Here is a 19,564-nt window from a genome sequence, read left to right as displayed (position 1 = left end):
AGCTCCCTGTCTACGGGGCTTCGAAGCAGGTTTCAGTTTGTGAAGCATTTGAGTCGAGCTGTGGACCACGTTTCCATCTCCAACGTGTGTGCGTGTGCGTGTGACCAGATCAGTAGAATGGTCTCAGTACAAAGTCTAAGGTGGATCTCCCTCATGCACAGGCCATGGTTCCGATTCAGATCAAGGAGGAAATACCAATTACTTCCACTGAGCATTGCTACTTTACATTCAGAGGTCACGCAAACAGTAATGCATGCCAAGGGCCTCATCACGAGTTGGGCGGTATCTGGGCACCAACCCGGCTGTAATACCACCCAACTGTAATGGCGTTAGCACCAACCGGTGCGGCGGTATGAACACCAGATCATACAAAACCATTATATTAAAAAAAGACAGTCACAAGTGGGCACGGATGGGGTGGTGTTCAAACAGTTAGGATGCATGCTGAGCAGTCGAAAAGCAGAGCTTCAGGGTATATGGGTATGGACCACTTGGATTCTTCATTTGGTAATGGTTTAATGCGCTCAGTGTTTCTAAAGCATCATTTTTTGGCGTTAACAGTAAATTCTCATTCCCCATTGGGGCCACTGGACCCAATGGGGAATTTTCGGTGCAAATAGATGTCTTCCCATTACTTGCTCTATTCTCCTGCCTGACTACTTTTGTCTGTTCTTTGTGTGCACTCTGATGCCCATGAGCATGTAGCGCTCTATACAAATAAATACTGCGCGCTAATACAGCCAGCGGTAATTACACCGAAAACAGGGCGCTAAATGTGATTTTCACCTCCAGAAAGCTGGTGATAAAACAGCCCATTTAGTGCCAAACTTGTGATAGGGCCAGCCCTTAAATGTAGCGGTAATACTGTTACTGCTGCATTTCAGGGCTACTGCCCAACTCGTAATGTAGCCCTAAGAAAAGCACGCAAGAGATATAAGCCCCTGACAGAGACCAGAACATATAGCAGTACAATCCCTCCTTTAGCCTCTCAATGACTTTGTATGCACATCGCAATTCACTCCTTCTAGGTCTAATGATGATAGAAAATAGTGTTCCTTTTTAATTCTAGTGTTTTCTATCGCACCACTATCAACAGGAATCCACTGAGTGGTTAGTAACATCTGTTACATTTTACCATCATTATTACCCACACTTTGGTACTAAATTTATCAATCTGTGAGGTTTGGGGTGAATGGCTGAGTCGATCTGAAAAGAGTAGGTGATAAATAACGAGCTGCAGTAGGAAAGTGTAAATGCAAGATGTACACTTTATTAGGAGAGCCCCCAGGACGCGGTGAGATACGCGTGGCTCTTCTCCCAGTGCCCGACTCCGGCACCGTTTTCAAACTCACAGGAGCGAGATCACAATAAAGTATATATCACACCATCTCCCCTCCATGTGGCAAACAAAGAACAGGAGAAAGCAAGGAGGGGAGAAAAGAGGAGACAGAAAATTTGGGACGGGGGGGGGAGGGAAATCGCAATGTAAAAAGAAAAAGATCTGCTCAAGAATACACAGTCACTATTGAAGTTCGGAGCATATCTTCTGCTCATTGGAGGCATCACTCTGACAGAGTTGTCATTGCTCCCCGATTGCCATCTTGTATCTTTCATCGACGGTCCCAGTCCGGGAGCCAGATTTCTGCTTCTGAAGGTACATGTGTCAGTTGATCTGCCATCTGGAGGATTTCACCACATCGCACAACCATCTTCTGCCATCATCCAAAATGACATATTTTGTAGTTGCCCTTTCCACGATTTGTGCATTCCTGAATTTGGACAAAACCATATGAACCCTCCTATGTTCTTTCATGCACACCCAGTCTCCTTTGATTAATCTCGGCTTCTCTTGTCTGCATGGTACAATCATAATACTCTTTATATCTTTTCTGTTTTTCTCTTACTTGGTTGAAAATATCTTCAATGTCGATTCTTTTCTTGTGACCAACAGGTAACCATGGTGGCCTTAACCTGTTACATGGTGCTCTTCCTCTCATCACAACAAACGGTTCTTCCTCAGTGGTGGAACAGAGAGTCATTTGATAAGCATGGACTGTCTTTTGAGGGTGTATTTTTAAGGCCGTGAATTTGCCACCACTTGCTGGATTATGCTCTTGACAAAACCATTCATACGTTCCACCAGTCCATTGACCATCGGATGATATAATGAGGTAAGCCTGTGCTCTATAGCTCTGTCCTTCAGGAAAGTCTGCATTTCCTCCGATACAAATTGTGCTCCATTATCTGATACCATCTCCTGCGGATCACCCTCTCTACTGAACACATCCTCCAAAAATCTAACGTCTCTCCAGTCACTATTGTGTTCTCCAATATTCCCCACTCAACCCACTTTGATGTGTAATCTACTAGCACAACATATATTTTATGTGCTTCTAAAGTTTCTAAAGGTTCCTGTGATGTCTATGGCCAATATTGTCAATTTTTTCCAAAACCATGTTTTAAATCTCCACTGGTTGTAGATGTGTAATCTTTATTTTCTTGCTCTTGTCACGTAAGGTACATGCTTGACAATTTTTTACTAAATCTTCAATCTCATTCCACATTCCCGTCCACCAATCGCTCTCCTCCGAGTCTTCTTTTTGTGAGGTTTCTCCCCGAATGACCTTTGTGAGCTAAATTCATGAACTTTTTCTTAAACTAACCGGTGGGATGGCACGTTCACCTCTGAACATGCATACTGGATCTTTTGCATTTTCATTTTGGATATAAGAGCATGCCCAACTTTCTCTCATCATTCTTGTATTGCTTGCTGTAAATGTTTGCTCGGTATCATTATTAGATGCTCATTCCCACTCATTCTTAGAGATTCCCTGCTCAATGTGTGCAATGACACATTCTGCCTTCTCCTCATCCTGGTCTCAGTCTTCTTCATGGCTGCCCAATGGCAGCCTGGAGAAACAATCAGCTATGACATTTGTTTTTCCTGGCATGTACTCTACCCTTACATTGAACTGCATACTATCAATGATCCATGTGCCTATTCTAGGGGAAATCTATTTTTTTAGAATTCTGTATATGTATCAGTGGTTTATGGTCCGTTTTGACCACATGACCACCCCAAATCAAGCTTCTAAAGTCGTGTAGTATCCACTTCACACCCAAAGCCTCTTTTTCTATTCCTTTTCCATTATTTGTTTGAACACGCCACCCAGCCCTATGTTACTGGCATCTACTGTGATGATATTTTGGGCCGTGGTGCTGGACGTTCTAAGAGTAGGCACCTCATTTATGACTTTCCTAATGTTCTCCAGTTCTGTGACACTCAGTCGACCATGAGAACTGTACACATTTTTTCACAGTCCTCTCATGTGTGGAGTCTGTTCTGTAAAATGTGGCACAAGTTTCAAATAATACTCCGCCATCCCCAAGAAACTGCGCAGTTGGTCTTGGTCGATGGGAGCCGGCATATTTGATATAGACTCAACCAGGTTTCTCTTTGGTTTCAGTCCTGCAGAGTTGATTGTGTGTCTAAGGTATGTTACCTCGCTTATTTTAATCTTACAGTTGTCAATCCTGAGGCCGAGTCCCTTCTCTTGTATTACCTGCAGCACACCCAACAGTTTGGCATTGTGTTCTGTCTCGGTCATGGCTGCAAAGAGAATGTCATCCTTGAAATAGTATATATCATCAAGACACTAAAAAGCTGTTGCATTAATCTCTGAAATATAGATGCAGCTGATGCTACTCCGAATGGCATGCATTGAAATCTAAATGCTCCAAGGGGAGTAAAGAACGATGTTAGGTGTTTAAATCTCTCATCTAATGCCACCTGATAGGCTGATGACCAGTCAAGCGTGGTAAAATATTTAGCTGGTTTCATTGTTAACATTTCACGTATATTTCGAAGATGGAATCGGTCTATCCAAATGTTGGCGTTTAGTTGCTCTCTAAGGTCCACGCCCATCCTTAGAGTTGTAAGAGTTACACACGATTACAATGGGTGAAAACCATTCGGAGGACTCTAGGTTCAATGATTTTCTGCTCGCATAGTCTTGTTAACTCTTTTTTTAATGCATCTCTTGTGCCCACAAAGATCTTTCTAACTTTGTGCGAAATTGGTTTGGCTCCTCTTTTCAACACACTCCTGTGTTTGAATCCTTTAAGCATTCCAATACTCAAATTGAATATTAAGGGAAAGGTTTTTGCTAGGCTTCATTGGAATTAAAGTGCTGATTTCATACACATAGTATTGGGGATCGCTTCGCCTGGGCCCATCTTTATATGATGAGCTGCCTGTTCTTCCCAACTCACTACAGAGGATGCATTCTCTGCTATATACAATTTGCAATACGTTTCTCTGTCTTGAGGTAGATGTGAAGCCACTTTTATTCTATGATGTTAACTTGGCATTTGCAATACCCTGTGGGTCTGATATTGGTAACTCTTAGCTTCTCCAATCGACCATTACATTTCTCATATGCGAGGATGTCCACCATTGTGTATGGAGATCCAGTGTCTATCAGTGCACGTAAAGGTATGGAATTGATCTTTAGGTATTCTCATGGGCCTCTCTTCCTAAGAACCGATTGTCAAAATCTGTATTACTTGTTCCTCCCCACCATATGATACAGACAGGAGGCTGCTTGGGCCACCTATTCCTTCGAGGGATCTGATGCTGGCATTGCTCTGACCGATAATCTCCTCAATTGGCTTGTTATTTGGGCCCATTCTTCACATGTATCTGTTCCTGCAAACTCTCCCGTAGTGCCCAACATTGCCTCACTTAAAGCATTCTGTTGTGATCGCTGGGCAATCTCTTTCACCATTGGGGTGTCTGTTCTGTCCACACTTGTGGCATCTCCACTGGCCCTTCTGGGTGGGGGCATTGGCACTTTTTCTTTCCTTCTTCGGTCGGTTGGTCTTAATTTTGTTTACATTTTCCTCATTAATGCCACCATGGCCTCCTCATTATCATCTTCCTCTTTGAGATGTACTTTTTTTAAAAAAACTTCTATTGGTTCTTTGATTTGCACTTTCTACATGCACTTGTCACCCATTTCCATTGTTTCTGGCAATCTCAATGACTTGTTCTATGGTGGGATCTTTTGCTTGCCACAATCCTTGCTGGGTGTGGGGCGTCAGCAGTTGGCCGCACTTGTTGCTCTCAGATATTCATCAGCAATACTTGTGAATTTGTATTCTGCTATGTACGCATCAAAAATTATATCTTTCAAGAACATTTGTTTTGTTTCCAAAGTGTTTTCCAACCTTGACGCCATAACGTCTGTTTGTGCCAATGCTGCCAGAATCACCCGCCTCATCACTGCTCACTATGTCAGGTAGGGTGCAAAATATTCTAAGGGCTTCTGCCCCAATGCAGTTCAATAGGGTGGATTCTTTCAGATCAACATTGAACTTTGTCCCGCCAATAGCCCTTAGGTATACTTGGAATCCACTGCTCCATGGACTGATGGATGGGGATGCCTGGGTTAGCGAGAAATGGACTAGGGGAGGGTGTGTTCTGCATTTTTTTTTTCAGGTGAACATTCAGTAGTCTGTGCAGTGTTTATTGATGTATTTATTTTTTGACGCGGTTTGAATTCCTTAAAAGTGAGTCTTTAATTTTGTGAAGCGCTGTCCTTACGCTCCGTAGTGAGCGTTTCTATGGAGACAAACAGTAAGCAAGATGGCCACCGCACGTTATGAAGTGTTGTAGAGTCCTTTATTCTAAGCAACGTAAAAGGGGGCAGCGCGCGCTCCGTCTCAAGTTTAAAAGACGCACCAGGGAGTTGTTTGCCATCTCTCTGCCCCTGCATGGGTTCCGGCACAACAAGGATCCCCCCTCCAGGCCTCATCAGCACAGGTGCCCTGAAGTGTGCTGTGCTCCGAGTTGGTCACCGAACATCAGCTGTTGGCACAGCTTCGTCGCGTAGAACGACCGCTCGCTCCCGGGTGCTCTCAAGACTTGCTAGTCGTAATGTGATAAATAACAAGCTGCAGGAGGAAAGTGTAAATGCAAGAGGTACACTTTATTAGGAGAGCCCCCAGGATGTGTGAGATCTGCGTATGTCTCCTTCCAGTAACTGACTCCAGCATCTTTCTTGAACTTGCAGGGTTCGAGAACAATGCTGGAGCAAGATCACAGTAAAGTATTTATCACAACCGGATACTGAACCCATGACACATGGCATAGTATACATCTGAAAGCTAGCATGTCTTAGACTACTCATTTTTAGAAACTCTATAATGGTCTGGTCTTCATAATAAAATAGATAATGTGTCATGACTGAAATAAGTGAAAAATGTAATAGGTGGAGACTTGGTCTTATTGCTGACGTTGGACCCTTCAAGATGTAGGTTGTGAACCGTGCTTCGTGACTTGTCCAAAGCCTGAAGTTCTCATTAAATCACTGCACTTTCCCTATGGTCCAAATCAGAAATACACATGCAAAAACCAAATGTTCAGTACTTAGTGGCGCACTGTCCATATTACAAGTATGTACACACACACGTCCCTGCCACAACTCATTCTCCATGTGCTAAACTGATCAAATATTCGTAAAATCCCTAAACAGGTCCAATGTCAGCTTTATCTGTAGATTTCAGTGTCGAAACAATCGTACATTATGTTTTCCCCTAAGCAATAGACTTCTAAGCATGACAAACGGATTAGCATCGCAGCCATGACTAGAGATGACGTGCAAGGAACCAAGCAATAATGGGATTGGCTGACAGAACTCTACAAGCCCAGAAGACTGGGCAGCGGTACCATTAGCCATTGCCTGAGGTCTAATCCTGCGCAGTAGTTTATGCCACGTCAGAGGAGGGTGAGGTACACTTGCTTGGGAACCGGAAAAGGAGTCACTTGGGTGCTAGTCACCTGATCTCTGCCTGATGGAGTGCAGATTCAGGCAGAGACTGTCACGTGGGTAGGACAAGTGAAATTGTACACACCTAAACTCAGACTCTGCTGCTGCCTGGTTTCCCGTATTGAATTTACTGGTGGTTTTCTACAACATGAACAAATGTTGTGGATGAACAGAACTGACAGTGGTAATTCAAAAGCAAGAGGTTTTAATCATCTTATTTCTCGAAACTGTTTCTGCCTTTTCCCTCATTGACCTAGAGTGGCGTGTTGCAATGTCCACTGTTCTGCATAAAACACACGAGCCACACCGGCAAGCTTCCAAAAATAATGCTAAAGGATAAAATCAGGAGCTCACCAAGGATAAGAGTCAACACTAAACAGAGCACATCTACCGAATAATAAAGTCCGACCCAATTCTGAATAGCCAAATATATGCAAATCTCCAATTAAATCATCCTGTGTGAACACATGACAACCATGCAATGTGGATATCCCTGACTCTGAATAGATTCAACTACTCGTCCGGTTGAACTACCCAAATCCTATGGTTAGATAATCCTAAACAAATATTCTTGGACCATCAACAGAATCAGACGAGAAAAAAAAACGAATTTTCTCGGTTGCAACATATTTTCTACCGCGGTGTTCAAAGGAGCAGCTGCTGCGGCTCTCAGAAGCAGCAATCAATCTTCTGCATTGCACCAGCAAATCGGAGACTCATCTGCAGAACAGTGTGCTATGACAGCAACAGGCAGCAACAGCACTCAGAAGGAAATTAATCAGGTGGAAAATCAACCATGCAGTGTAGTTCAGAGACAGTGCCACCAAACTGTTAAGTAAATCCTTAACCAAGCTTTTATGATCCCATTAGCTTGGCTCTGGGAAACCGCCTAGAATAAAGTCACGGTCTGACGATGCATGTCCGATACCGGTGAAGTGGAACGGTGCCACAACACTGTTGGATCACAGATCACTACCTTCACACCAAAGTTATAGGCCAGGGCTAGAGGGTACCTTCAGACCAGAGATGGAGATCACCCTCAAAACAGAGCTAGACAAAGAGCTGGGATGAAATGTTGCTGAAGATAACCCAGATTTGATATGTATCAATAAATAGATAATTATTTGCTTAACGTTTTTCTAACAACCATTGGAAATGCAGCCATTCTGGTCATTTCTTTTTGAGCCATATGCTAACTTAACCAAGTTGGAAAACACCCCACGGTGCATCAGCAATAAGAATTAAGAGGGCAAGATGACCAAAGAAGACTAGATGAAATCGCCAGTGTTTTGGAATATACAGTCAACAAATGTACTTAAAAGTCTAAACCTGAAAGTTCTTTCAGTTAGCTCTTGGACTTAACTGCACCCTTGGCTGCTGTCTCCCTACACCAAGAGCCTGTCCTCCATTGAGTGTTGGGATAGGGGATGACCCAAGACAAACTATCTCAAAGCAGGCCACCTTTCGGTGCCCCGGTGGTCTATTTTTTTATGTTAGAACCCACAATTGAATGAAAGAATACATGTAAAGCATCCTGGCACAGGGATATCCTGGCCACAGACTTACTGCCTGTACTAATTGCAATCAACCAACTTGTTTTTTGTAGCTGCACTCTAGAGGTAGAGTGTGAGTGTGAGTGTGAGTGTGTGAGTGTGAGTGTGAGTGTGTTTTCCCAGTAAGCAGAGGTTAACGTAGGACACCATGGAGCTAGATCATATAATGTACAAATATCATTTCCACGTGAGATGCTAAATAGGAGTATTTTGCCCATTATACATGGCTGCTAATGTAAAAAGACAGATGTGTCTTGATACTCCTAAAAACAAAGAGTTCAAGTGGTAGGTACTGTGACAGATCGAGGGAATCTCTCCCTTCTCCCCAAAGAGGAGCCCATTCCTTTGAGCCTAGGAAGGGGAGCTCGCTTCTCAATACCCTCCCTAGGGGTAGAGGCAAGTGGTAGCTCACCAGGGGGTAAAGACTCCTGTTCCTCCCGCAGAACTCCCTCAACCTGCACATATTTGTGGCCTATATGAAATGTTTTGCTATACCAAATCCTGTGAGTTATCAGGACTGTGACAAAGAAACCACAATAACAGAGTATTAGTACTGGGAGGATGATACTCATAATGGATATGGTACTCTTATGGAAAAAAATGGATGTCTCTTTAAATCAGACGGCCCCATCTAATGAGACTAGTGCACTCAGCGAAAGGCGCGAGAGAACGAGATGAAACAGAGAGACAGAGAACCACATACACAAGCCGGGGGAGGCCCCATGCGGTGTCCATTCTGACAGAAAAGGAAATAGCAAAGCCTGTGAGTTTCAAACTCGTCCAGCATCACAGAACGGTAGGCTGGAGTTGCAATGTACCCGAAAAGCGAGAAAGCACAAGGGCTTGAGCCCAATAAGAGGTGGTGGCGAGACCACAAGAGGGAGTGTGTAGTGTACCAAGGGTCCAAACAACTTTGACGATACCACCAACCAGAGAAGCCTTTGGGAGGTCCGGTCATACAAGATGGGGCCAAGACACTGCAACAGAGAAACTGAAAAGCACAACGAAAGACACCAGGGAGAAGGTGTTGGCGAGCTGTGAACAGAAAAAGGGCCTACATGGAAAAAGGATTTTGAAGACTTTCTCCTGTCAAAGTGAAGGTAACGGGGAGAACGGGAAACCACGGGAGGACCCAGGGAGATTATATTGCAGTTACCCGGTCCCAGTAGCAAACATGAAACAGAGTTAAATGTGAACCAAATATTGTGATTCTAGAGAAAGAACTGTTGAACAAGTAAATAATGAGAGAAGAGCAAATATAAAAATTCCCTGGGAAAAGGGGCATATAATTCGGAAGATTTTACAAAGTAAATATAGTGTTGAACAGAGAACCAGAGATGGCATAGAACCTACTGAAAGTAAGCAATTGAATCACACTGCAAGTAAAGTACAACAAGGCTCAGAGAGCTGCAACCAAGAAATTAATAAGAGATCCCCGAGAAGGACCTCCAAAGAGGAGAGACCACCGAATAACCCAATTAAGGAAGTAAAGAGCTTAATCTAAAGTGTCACAGGAGACTATTTTCAGATTATGTATTAAAGAGTGCTCAAGAACCCAACCAAGGAAGTGAAGAATTCTGGTCCAAGAAGTCAAGAAAGGATGTTTGTATGAAAGACTGGTATTAGAAGTACCCTCAGGAGAATGGGTAATTCTCCTGACTGGATTACATTTTTTTGTATAGTGGTAGGGTCAGTAAGGATAGCTCCGGAGTTACAAACATATATCGATAACAAGGGAAAGACAAGCGTTAACCTTTTATTTTGATAAAGCATTTGATGTCATGCCCTCAGTAAGTCGATGTCCTTCTTCTGACTTGCCACAGTATGCTGTATGGTGCCACTAGGCCTTGGGGGTCAAATTAAGTTCCTGGTAGATGTTGGAACCAAGCTAGCCAGCTCGTCTAGGCACTAATCAGTAACGTAACGGCTCTGAGCAACCTTGATCCCTGTGGGACTGATGCTTTTAGTTGCCATCAAAAGCACCCAGTCCTCATATCTAGGAAGAGCATGAACCCTGCTTGATGGCCAGTTTCCTCCCTCGCTGCACTAGAGGAACTTCAGCAGTAAGTGGCAATATCTTTTAACATGAAAAAAACACTACCCCAGAGTTAAACCTTTAATGAATTCTGTAGCAGACCCTCGAATTGAGGCCTAACTGACGAGAGCCTCAAACCCGGGGCTGTGTCAGTATCTAGAATGGGGGGCCCCACCACACAACCATCAAAATCCATCCTAAGGCTGTATGAGCGTCCATCCCGTGGTACAACCAGGCCACAAAAGCAGGAATTAAAGGTCGGAGGGCCCAGAGACTCTGCCAATAGAGAGCAGGCATTATTTTATTATTATTAGTATTAGTTTATTGTTTAAAGCGCCAACCTAGCTAGAGTGCAGCAGAGCACTGTACAGAGTGGGCTGGCATCTTTTAACAGTAGCTCAGTACTGTGAGGTGTGTGCATCGGTATGTGCATCCATTGGAATCAGTCCTTGGTCAGGTGTTGTTAAAAGAGTCATGATTTGTGAAATTGGAGAATTGTGGGGGCATTCCGAGCAGGCACCGGGATGAAGTTCCAGAGGGTGGGAGTGTGACAAGAGAAGGGCTGTTTGCGGGTCCTCACTTTGCGGACAAGTTGTGATTCAGGGATTATCTGGAGAGAATCATAGTTCTTCCCGATTGGATTCCAGGACAGTCCTTGCTGGGCAGTAACTCCCTCTATGCCTTAGAGTACACACTTGTGGGGAGGGAGCACATGAATTTGGTGGTGCACCATTTTGAAATGAATTCAAACCACTTCATTTATCGACATAAATATGGACCTCTTTGTGTCCGATCCAAATAAAACTGTCATGATGTACGTTTCTAATACTTTATTTTCCACTCATCATGCTAAACATCCTTCTCTTATTTTGGTCAACCTTTTTGCTGGTTTTAATACAGTCAACCATTCAACTCTTTCCCTCCTTGGGCTTCTCTGGTTCGGTCTGTCGATTGATGGTATTGTTCTTATCTTTTTCTCAGTTTCTTCATTTTCTGAGTCTCTTTATGCTATGCCCACTGCCTGACTTGCAGCTATTCAAATCCTGGGTTCTACGTTCATTTATCCCCATTTTTCTTCACGGCCGTTTCTGCCGAATGTTTTAGCCTGAAAAAACTCATTGAATGCCAATGTTTTTTCTTGGAGTTCCTCTGCAACCTCCCACCCCCTGGTATGTATGCTCTATTCCTTACTCTACCCTAACCCATATATGCCCTTACACCTGTCCCACATATTATTGGATTCGTTTTTTCAGGCAAACATTTGCGGCATGAAATGTCGTGGGAAAAAGACTGCCATCTATGAACGTTATATCAAATCCTGGGTAGATGCTAATTTCCTTTATCTTCATCCTTCCAAAAAGAAGCTTCTTTGTCTTCCCTGCTTCTTCTATCCCCCATACTCCAATCTTCTTTCCTCCCTCTTCATGCTTCTGCACGCAATTTAGGTGCGGTGCGTTAGTCATTTCTTTCTTTACACATCTCGGTCCTGTTGCTTCCACTTCAGGCTTCTAAACATCTTATCTCTTTGTACATTTGTTGTCATTTCAACTACTGCTCTGCCCCATTGCTCGGGCTCGCAGCTTATCGACTGGCCCCACTACGATCCATGTATAATTTCTTTACTTACTTGGCGCTTCTCAGGCTCTGGCTTCGCTTTGCTGGAAGACTTTGGCTTACTATAAAACATTTATTTTTAAAAAAATAAAGACTTTTGCTTACTATTCCGCTTTATTTGTATGGCCTTTAAATGTGCCCAGAGACAGGCTCTTTTCTCTTTATTTCTGTTCTCCTACACGAACGTCCAGGTCTCTGTCCCAGCTTCTCAACTCTTCCTAGGCCTCCATATGACCAGTCAAGATTTCGTTCCATTTCTCTTTTGGTGGCAAAACATTGGGACCAACTTTGCCATCATGACTAACTCTATCTTTTTTTTTCATTCCCACTTGAAGGAGAACTTGCATCCTCTTTCTTCCGCTTAGTACAGTTCAAGTTAATTGGTCTTTGTTTTTATGTTCCACGATTTGGCCAAAGCTCCATATGACCCGAAAATAAATACAAACCACATAAGGTCCTCATACTTTAACTCCAACCTGTAATTTTGTTTTCATTGTTCATACTCTTCTTTCTCATTCCTTCCTGAACAGCTCATTGCAGGGTCCTACCAACCAGGACACGACCTTCACCCTTAGAGTGCCCTCAAAGAAGATCATACGATCCTAGAAGTGGCATCAGCCATTTGCAGAAACGGGGACGCAAGGCATCCCAGTTACGCCTGCTAAACGGTAACATAAGCCTTCGATATACCAGGTTTGCATGTTTGGGGTAGGCTATTTTTGTCCCAATAATGGGGATTGCAGATCAACAACGCCCTTCCAATTTGACTCTTGGCTACTGCGGTAAATCTAAGGTGTCCTTACCTTATTTACATTTTACTGTGTGTACCGGTCAGGCTCCTCTTGTCTAATTTGGTGTCAAGGAATAAACTAAGAAGCAAACTAGGCAAAATCAATTGCCCCAGGAAGCAGAAATGGCTAGATTCTGTAAGTGTATCTGCTTTGCAGATGGCAGTGTCTTTAGGCCTTTTCAGAAAGCAAAATGTTTTAGTTTTACAGTCAGAGGCTAACAAGGGAACATCCCACAGCAAAAGGCCTTCCATGGCATTCCAAAGCAGGTTTATTAGGGTGCCATCACTGTAATGAGCGTGCTAGCTGGTGGTAGCAGCATGCTGCTACAATTGCCACACGAGCAACGTAAGAAAATAAACACGCATTGGCAATGCCAACAGGTTTGGCTTTAGTGTATGCATGGGAAAGGCATTTGCCAGGCACTGCAATAGTGATAGTAACTGACCATTGATGGTAGCATCTGCAAAATGGTGGGAGTTTCCAGGCACATTATAGCAGTGTCTGGCTAATGCCTAATAGTTATACACAAGAACTGTTGGCTTTGTGACTGCTTGTTGTTACACGCATAGTGCTTATAAGTTGTGCGGTGGAAGGCATACCTGGTTAAGACATTTGTATTACACCAGTAGCGCCTTCACAGCTCCATTAACTTTCAGATAACCATTAAAAAAAAAAAATTAAACATTTTTTAAAAACAACACTGGAAGGCACTTCGATCTCAGAATTTGATTGGAAGGCTTGATAAACCTATTTCAAAGAAATCCCAGGAGGAGGTGTTTTGGCTGGGGAGGTGGATGTGAATGGCCATAGAGTATAACATGGCCATGGGCAGTGAATGGGTGGGTATTTGTATTTATTGTTTTATATATAGCACCTTTGTCCAAAGCGCTTTGCATAGGACAGTTAACAATATAATGAATCAGACTGCAAATCCGCGTTCATAAACAGTAACATTCAATACCTAATAGCCAAAAATAAAACGTTATCATCTGCCAGTTCCTGTACAAGAGGTTGGCTCCTCAGTGCAAGAGATTCAAGTCGGTCTTCCCATGGCAACACACAACATTTCACTTGGGCTTTACCATTACATTACATTCCCACCAGATTACAACATCAGCTAGAGCAAAGAATAAATAGCTTCAGATGAAACTCATGCCAGCAGGGCAAGCGGATGCACTGCGACTGGCAGGATAACACCAAAACATACAATTCCCATTTCAAGGCCCAAACCAGCGGTGATCATAAACTACAGCTATGTACTTTGAGCGTTACATACACTATACTTGAGAAGCCACTAACAAACAATGACCACCAGGAACAAAGAATGACCATGGTCCACATAGACCAACATCTCATCATGAAACATGGAAGCTGCGATAGCAAAGCTTTACATTCTGTAGTTTAATCGAAACACAATACGTTGCATGCACCCAAGCTTTTCTGGTGTTCTTGTAAGGGACAAAGTGCTTCAAAATTCGTTCATGATGTGTGGCATAATCCTTACCTTTAGATAATAGAGTTGAACCCAGGATGCGGGTGGGTCTCGTCACCTGCATTTCCCATTTCCTGATCCCCTTTTGGAGAAGGCAGTCCTTATAGACATGTAACCCAATGAAGAAAAGCTGCCCTTGCAGTTCAAACGTTGGCGAGGGAATGCAATACTCTGCCTCCCCTTTAGAGGTGGAGGAAGTAAACAAATGTATATGGACAAAAATCAGCCATTTCTCCAATAATACAGTTAAAATAAATTGGAATAGTGGCTATCTGGATGGAAAGCTTTTATGAAACCTACAACACTGCTGGTGATAATCCAATGATACGCAAAGAGCCTGATGGAAAACCTCAATCACAATATCAAGGTGGCTCTGGACAAGCTGCATCCCATCAGAATGGGAAAGGAAGAAAAACAAACTGCAAACCGCAAATATGGACTAGCAAAAAACTGGCTGATCAAAAAAGATCAAGCCGCAACCAGGGATGGCAATGGCTAAGATCTAGAAGGGAAATAGATAAAACAACCTGTAACACAGAAGAGGGTACAATAAGCCTGTGACTAGAGTAAAAAAACTACTTGCTTCGCCAATCTGATCAGGGAGATTGCCAATCAGTCTCGCAAGCTATTCTGCATCTTCAAACAACGACCCAATTCAGAAGGCCACTGGGAACAGTATTTACGGCATCCAAACCGGAGCGGGAACAGGCATCAAAATGTGCAGTCAGCACTAGCCAGCGGCTAATTCACCCTTAGTGGGTAAGAAGCACGTGTGTTGGCAGATAATTGGTATCTATGACAGGGAGCGAGTGACACCATGTCTAGCTAGTAGCTTGCAAATTGTTACTCCTGGTGTAAAGACCAACTTCTTTTCTTCGAGGTCAAGATTGAAAAGAAAATCGAAGGATCTATTTTCTATAAACATCCCTGAACCGGTCTCCATAACCGGAAACCCCATTCATGAACCATTATTACTCCCCTAATCAAGAAACCAAAAGCAGTCGCTAAGATTCCAGAAAACTTTCCCCCAAGTTTTAACCTCTACGCCCCATCATGTTTTTGTGGGACGAATCAGACAAGTACAAGAATACATTGAACTCTGACTTCTCGATGACCATCAATAATGTTTTATACCCCACAGGGCTACAGAAACAGTGCTATCAGAAATCAGAAAGATCCGCACCACACTTGATGAAACACAATCAAGCAATACTGTAAACCTCGGTCCTTCTGAAAATACTCAGAAGGGGAAGGGGTAACAGGATTAGCCGTATATTGGATTCAGTCCTTCCTTATCAATCAAAGACAACAGGCCAAGATGGGCCCTGCCGTATCTTCTTCATGCAAGGAATACTACAAGGACTATGTTCGGGATAGTCGCCTCAACCCTAATATTCACTATAGACAAGTTTCGGCAGACAATGATTTTCAGACAATAAATTCTTAAGTAAATCTGTCAATGATACACAGATCTTACAAATGAATAATAAACAGAACGGGCCAAAGAATTACATTTCTTTCGGTCTGGATCGCCACTACCATTGATTAAATAGAGTTACATTTGATTAAATGGAAACAAAACCGATATTTTCTGGAAAAGTCTTAATGCAAATCACCACCACTCTAAAAGCCTTCTAGCCTTGGATCACCCCCCAGAAACAACAACAGGTTATGAACCAGAGAGTCCCATCTGATGCAGACATTTCATTTCTCAATTAGAACAACAGTGATAAGAGTACTAGTTTCTAGCTGTGCATTCTTCAGAAAACTCTCTACTACTTCAAAATGAGCCGAGTGGAGCAGATGGTGACCGGGTGATAGCTTACAAAAATTATTCCAAAATAAAAACAGACAGCTCAGAAAATCCAGAACCACGTAAAGCTGCTCTTCAAATCCACTGGTTGCCTGTGAAATATAGAATTTAGTTCAAAACCATCTGCTTCTTTATCAAAGCAGATTTGTAGAAGAGTTCAACATACCTCCAGAGAATAAACTATCAGCATGTTCCGATTTGATTGCTAAATTCATCCAGCTCCAATCTGCTCCAACAGTGACCAAACAACGACTTATGCAGAGAGGCTCTTCACCTGGAGCATTGCTTCCAAGATTAAGGCGAGCTCTGAAACCTAGCATGGGAGCAGAATCTAATCACCTGACATTCAGAAACCTTCTGAAGACAGAACTCTTCAAACAGGCCTATGAACAACCTTGGGGTGGTACAGGCACCCCATTGAAGAATACCGGACAGGGGACTAAACACATGAGGCTGGACAGTAGGGCTTTTCAGGACAATTTAATGCATACTGCACTTTTTTGCCTTTTCTTCCTCTGCCCTTTCTTCCTGCTCTCCTAGTGCTCTGAAGGTTATACCAACTGAAAAATAGTAATTTTATCACAACCTCTTAAAGAGGAGATGGACCAGACTACAAACCTGGGGCGTGTTGGTTTCAGGGTGTGTACTTAGCCTGCTAATATACATTACCCAAACGTTGCTTGTACATTCACCCCCATGCATTTCATTCCATCCAAACTCCAGCAACTACCAGGCGCATGGGGTAAGCAGACAATGCAGGCACACAGAACCTGAAAGACATTGTATGACATATGGATAACATGCAAACGGGAAGTGTGTGCGACAGTATGCCAATCTCCCAGCCCCAAGTACGACCCCACCGAAACACCTAAATTCACACCACGAAAAAGTTCAGACTTTTGGTAGTCCAAACTTTTCGTGGTATTTGTTTTAGGTATTTTGGTGGGGTCAGACTTATAAATTCGGTCAATTCGTACTATACGGGTTGTTCTACAAAACAAGCCGATTTATTTGCGAAGCATGGAAGACTAGCAATTTTGGATGGTGCAGTAGCCTAAATTGCTGTGGCACCTGGAGTTCATCACTTCCCTCGCCTAATTTAGCCCGCTAGCTGCTTACTGTTACATGGGCACAACATCAGTGGGCAAAATGGGGAACCCAGCTCCCAGATCCCCCATCCCTTGAAATTCTGACCCTGTGTGGGGGTTGTAAACTGGAGCCAAGTGCACGAGCCAGGGTCTGCTCAGGGGATGCAGCCTCAGCGACAAGAAAATAAAACAGGACACCCTTGAGCAGACCTGCCTAAAAGAGGAAAACTTGAGATCCACATCAACGCAAGATTCCAGCCCAACTGCCAGGCCCACATTTATAAAAAAATAAATAACATTCAAGTGTAACACAACGGTGCGATGCCATATACGAGCAGGATTTGCTTGCTATACTGTATCTCCGCCCGCACATCCATGTGCTTGGTGTGAAGGCATCATAAATGAGACACAGACAATGAGAAAGAAGTTTAACGTATACACATTAACTAAAAATGATGGTTAGGAAAATGCCTAACGTTCCAAAATCCAAGGTGGGATTTGCCTACCTAAAGGAAACTACTGAGAGTCAGTGTCAGGAAGTCCAAAGCAATGGTCCATCTGTGTCCAAACCCTATACTTGTCCTCACATCTGAGTACAATGTGTAGGGATGTCCGCATCAAACGTGAAGTGTTCCAAACAATAGTTCAGAATTCTTTCAGCTCTTAAGTGGAAAAGGGGTTTTCCATTCAAACAGTTCACTTTACAACAAGGGGGTTCCCTTCCCGTGGCTTTCAAGTGTTCCAACGTTTCAAAACAACACAATTCCGTGTGGTAGCTAATGTTTCAACATAACCCAGTTCCTTGGGATATTTCCCCAGCTCTTCAAGTTTGGTTTCCTGTCACAAATTTCAACATCATCTCATCAAACTCAGTTCACATAAGCTTGCTTTATTCAATCACAGTGTGGCGTTTCCTTAGGCGGGTGTATTCGGTCTAGGCATAGTTGTTGAACCACACAGTCCACCCATTACAGGTCACGCAACGACACACCTTGCGGAATTCTGTTTCATAGGTTTCTTGCCACAGTTTCAGCTTCAGAATGAGGCTTGATTCATTGTCGTTTCAGCTGCCTTTGAAGCTTTATTATCACAGGTTTTGTTAACATTCACGCTTTCAATAGCTTTCGCTCGCAAAACCAACATAGGCTTCATAGTATACTCTCCTGCTAGGAAACACAGTTGCGGTTACAGTTCAGGTTTCACAATCCATCATAAGCTTCCCAGTACACACTCTTGTTCACTTGCATACCAGCTTTGCTACTATTTTAGTTCTCGTGCTTAAGGCAAAAAAACTTGAAATGATCTTTGACTCCACTCTCTCCACACATCTCGGACCTTGCCAAGAAGTCCAACTTTCAGCTCTACATCCTCAAAGGCATTCTATCTTTCCACACTTCCCCCAGAAGCTCAACGTTTCCAGAGTCCTGGTTAGCTCTAGGCTGAACTACTGCAACAGCCTGTTCCTCAATCTGCCTCTTTCCCCCATTCGCCATTTAACTAATCCAGAATAGGACTGCAAGACGTATCCTTGGCCTCAAGCCCATGGACCGCATCTCTTCAGCCCTAATGGCTCTTGGTGACCGCAAGGATCAAATCCAAGACCCTATGCATCATCCAAAAGGCTGTCTGGGGCCTGGGACCTCTACAGCCAGCTTTCCATCGGACCCCTGGCTCCAACTCACTGCAGGTCAAACGTTTCTTCAAGCAGAGAGTGGGAGGTAGATCCCTTTCCTGGGTTGGTTCCTCCCTCTGGAATGGCCTCCTGCCCCCCTCAGACTTGAGCCAGATCTTTATAGGTTTTGGAAACTTCTCAAGACTTTCCTTTTCTCCTCTTCATACCCTCTCTTCCTCCCGTGCCAATGTTCTCACTGCCGCTGCGACTGGGGCCTTGTCCCTTCAGAGTCATACAGGGACCAGACCACCCCTTAACCAGTCCCCACAGCATCTCTTGCCAGCAGTTTCCCCGGGCACCCATAACGGGACTTGCCCTAACCTGGTCAACCCTATCCACACACATCCTCCCTTTGCCCTGGCACTTGCAGTCTTAAGCCCCCCCCACTCCAGCACTTGCTCACTCCACTCCTGCACTTCTCCCACTCCCCCCTGCACTTACCTGCTTGTCTTGTACTTGCACGGTAGGATGGTCACAAGGCCAATATAACCGTTTTTGTTGTCAACTTTTTTTCCTATGTCCTCCCCGCCCCAACTTTTCTTGTGTCGCCTGAAAACACTTGTGTATAGGCATCATACAAATGTCCCAAAAATAAATAAATAATTCTTCTTGGATCTTGGTAACGCTCGATCATTGAAGTCTGAATAATGTTAGCTTACTTGACTCTTATTAATGC

General features: G+C 43.6%; 1 protein-coding gene across 2 annotated transcripts in view; it reads right to left on the bottom strand.

The window, feature by feature from the left end:
• Positions 1–19,564, bottom strand: part of RNF24 (ring finger protein 24) — a 254,389-nt gene that overhangs the window by 138,597 nt on the left and 96,228 nt on the right. The window lies entirely within an intron of this gene.

This window comes from Ambystoma mexicanum, chromosome 6q, assembly GCF_040938575.1.
Source record: "Ambystoma mexicanum isolate Mex_15411 chromosome 6q, UKY_AmexF1_1, whole genome shotgun sequence".
Classification (NCBI taxonomy): Eukaryota; Metazoa; Chordata; class Amphibia; order Caudata; family Ambystomatidae; genus Ambystoma; species Ambystoma mexicanum.
Note: the sequence above shows the minus strand (reverse complement) of the source record. Positions and strands in the feature narration are given on the sequence as shown.